Raw genomic sequence first — 3934 nt, forward strand, 5'->3', positions numbered from 1 at the left:
GAGCCCTTTTCTCCTTTCAGTACAGATTTTTATGGTTTTTTTTTTTTTTCGGGGTGAGAACCGTTGGGCACCATTTCTTAAAAAATTCATGCACCTGGTTTTTTTTTCTTCTTACCTAATTCTCATAACTAAAAAGTTTCACTAGAAAGCTAAATCCTGGAAATGTGTAATATACAGTGTAACAATAAAATGGGACTCATCCTTTGCCAAATTAATGCGTCGAGAATAGATCTACTAAAATACATTCATCAGTGAATATTGGCTCATTTGTTTTTTTTTTAATCCAAATTATAAAAGATTCAAAAATACATTTACTAAAACCTTTTTTCAAATTTGCCTTCTGAAATGAATAATTAGCATTATGTCTCACATGTCAATGTTGTAATGAAGATGCCTAATTGTCATGTTTCCCCTTTTGTGGAGAGGCGTTAATTATGAAGCTAACCTCCAGAGTGATTGTTGGAAGAGTAATGTTATATATTACATACTACACTTTCATCTCACCTTTATTTTATTGGGCTGATTTTTAATGTTTTAACAATGGCTGATTTATATCAGCGAAGTAAGATAAGAGTAATATGTAGCATTTCTCTTGTTAGAACATGATCTCTCAATTTCAATGGAAAAGTGAAATGGAGAGGATCTATATATTTTACGTTCATATTTTGTATGTTTTGTTCCATACAATAATATACATAATTTAAACCAACTTTTTTTTATTGCATATCTTGTTGAACAGAGCAGAATTCTCTAGACTCTAAAATTATTAGTCACGTGGAACCTGCGGATTTTTCATCCATACCAAATTTGCAGGAAAAAAAAAAAACCATTTATAGTGGGTCGATCCACATGATGTAAGTCACAGTGCATGCAGGAGAAATAGAATAAGAGATGTGTTATTTGTCCACACTTTTTTGTACACACTCATATTTGGTGTGGGACCCATGCATGTTGAATGGGTCAGACACCAAATGCGAGTGTGTGTGTGTGTACAAATATCATTTGCCGTCGAATAATAAGGATTTGAATCCCCCAAATATTATTCTAAAATCAGAGTTTCTCAAATTCTAAAATCTAGGCCATCCATGTTATCTAAGAGTCCAAAGAATGCCAAGTATTTGAAATTTAAAATTCAAAATTTCAATGAATCTGCCAAAATCTAACCCAAAAAAGAAGAAGAAAGATTCGAGAGTCTATGAGACAGAGAGGGTGGAGTGGTTGGGCTTGCGACCCATTTCGGACTTGCATGCATCGGTCCTCCATCGCTGGGCTCCGCTGTTGAGCTTCCCCACATCGTGAGTTCCATTATTTTGTTGCCTGTTGTAACAGTTTGATCATCTGTATTTGGATTTAGGATTGATTATGGAATGGAAATGGAATGAACAATTGAGATCGAGTAAATTAAGGAAAGAAATCTAATTGCAAATTGTTGGCAAATTCGAGGGTGCCTTCCCTCCAAGCTTCTCAAACAATACAATTCAAAAGCTAGGTTATTCTACAAACTGGGCCTTATATAGTTGCCATACACTCAACCTTAAAACAAAACGCATACAACTAAACACAAAACGACATTGTTGCCTTTCCATTTAAAATGACACACCATTCGGATGGAATTTGCTACCGTCCAAACGCTAGTCCACTATTGCACTTTTTCAATGGCTGTTCAATTCCCGAGAGCAAAAATTGCTCTCGGTGGTTGGTGTTCGCTCACCCGTTCGATGGGCGTCTGCTGACCGTCCGGACACCAGTCCATGCCGTCCAAACGCCAGTGCTAGAAGTACCATTTTAAGTGTTTTCTTGCATTTTCTACACTTCTAATTAATCCTAACAGTTTATTTACTTAGATTTTACACTTAAAACATTAAATAACATTCTGGACATTACATCCCTCCCTCCTTTTAAAACTTTTATCCTTAAAATTTAAACATTAAACTGTTATACCAACATGCAAATATGCAATTTTCACCACAAATTTAACACACATAGGTATGAATCAAATAAACATACCTGGGCTCACTCGAACAAGTAGGGATATCTATCCCGCATCTACTGCTCAAGCTCCCATGAGGCTTCCTCAACACCGTGATTCCACCATAAAATTTTCACAAGAGGGATGGACTTGGTTCTCAATTGTTGTTCCTTGCGATCCAACACTTGCACGGGCAACTCTTCATATGCCAAATTAGGCTGAATATCAAGAGGTTCGTAGTTGATTATGTGCGAAGGATCACGAACACACTTTTGCAGCTAAGAGACGTGAAAAACGTCGTGAATGCTTGCCAAATTAAGAGGCATCTCGATTTTGTACGCTAATGGACTCACTCGTTTCAACACTTGGAACGGTCCAACATACCTTGGACTAAGCTTGCCTATGTTACCAAAACCCCAAACATTCTGCATTGGCGACACCTTGAGGTACACAAGGTCACCAACTGCGAACTCGAGCTCAAGGCGATGCTTATCCGCATAGCTGTTTTGTCAACTTTGAGCGGTGAGCATACGCTTTTGAATTAGTGCAATCTTCTCTTTCATTTCTTGCACTAATTCTAGCACTAATAACTGCCTCTCGCCAACTTCATCCCAATACAATGACAATCGACACTTACGCCCATACGGTACGGTATCATGACGATAGTTGTCTGAAAACTGTTATTATAGGCAAATTCAACTAAAGGCAAATAACGTATCCAACTCCCCTTGAAATCCACCACGCACAACCTAAGCATATCTTTGAGAGTCTGAATGGTTCTATCAGATTGGCCATTGGTTTGCGAATGTTAAGCAGTGCTTAAATTCAGTTTGGTTCCCATAGCACTCTCTAACTTCTCCCAAAACCTCGAAGTGAACCGTGGATCACAGTCCGACACAATACAGATAGGCACTCCATGTAACCTCACAATCTCCCACACATACAACTCTACTAGCTTGTCCATGGAGTCCGTGATTCTGATAGGGAGGAAATGGGCACTCTTCGTCAACTTGCCTACTACAACCCATATGGCATCTTGTCCGCTTGGTGCTTTTGGAAAACCAACGACAAAATCCATAGCAATTTGATCCCATTTTCACATAGACACTTCAAGTGGCTCGAGTAGCCCTGCAGGCTTCTGATGTTCAGCTTTAACAAGCTGGCAAGAATGACATTGTGCGACATATTCAGCAATATCTCTATTTATGCCACACCACCAAAGTTTCTTCTTCAGGTCTTGATACATCTTGTTATTACCTGGGTGAACAATGTATTGTGTCTAGTGAGCTTTATTAAGGATATCTCTCATCAACTCAACATCACTAGGAATAACTATCCTCCCACTACTAGTCTTCAAAGTCCCACCTCAGTGAGATAGAATCCAGTTGGTTCTCCATGTCTGGCTATATCCATGAGATCTTGCAGCTCAAGATAATCCCCTTGTGGCACTCTGATTTTGTCAACGCTCGTAGGCTCAACTACTAGTTCTACTACAATAACAGGGCCTCTAGTCATCACATTATCAATTTGTACGGTGGCAAACTGCTGCGACAGCTGGCCCATAAGCTTTTTTGGATCAGTCTCATCCTCACAATACTTTCGACTCAACGCATCAGCTACCACATTGGCTTTAGCAGTGTTAGTTTTTGTGTTGGCTGCATTCTGTTGGACAAAATCACTATCATGTACTGTTGTTGATTTCACAGGGATGCCGTATCAGTTCAGAGTCTTCAAATATTCAGAGTTTATTTCTCTGATATGGAAAGGGCCTTATTATGACAAGATTAGTGTCACAAGTGTCAAGAAGGAATTTTTGGACTCCAAGAAGACTCTGCAAAGTCTATAGCTCAGCAAAAGTCGGATCCCGAGCTTATCGTCTGAACGACCTAGTGAAACACCTGGACACTCATCAATCAGCAACATAAACAATGATGCTTTCAATCAAGGGTTCAGTCAGTTTTCAGA

This window comes from Alnus glutinosa, chromosome 6 (assembly GCF_958979055.1).
Source record: "Alnus glutinosa chromosome 6, dhAlnGlut1.1, whole genome shotgun sequence".
Classification (NCBI taxonomy): Eukaryota; Viridiplantae; Streptophyta; class Magnoliopsida; order Fagales; family Betulaceae; genus Alnus; species Alnus glutinosa.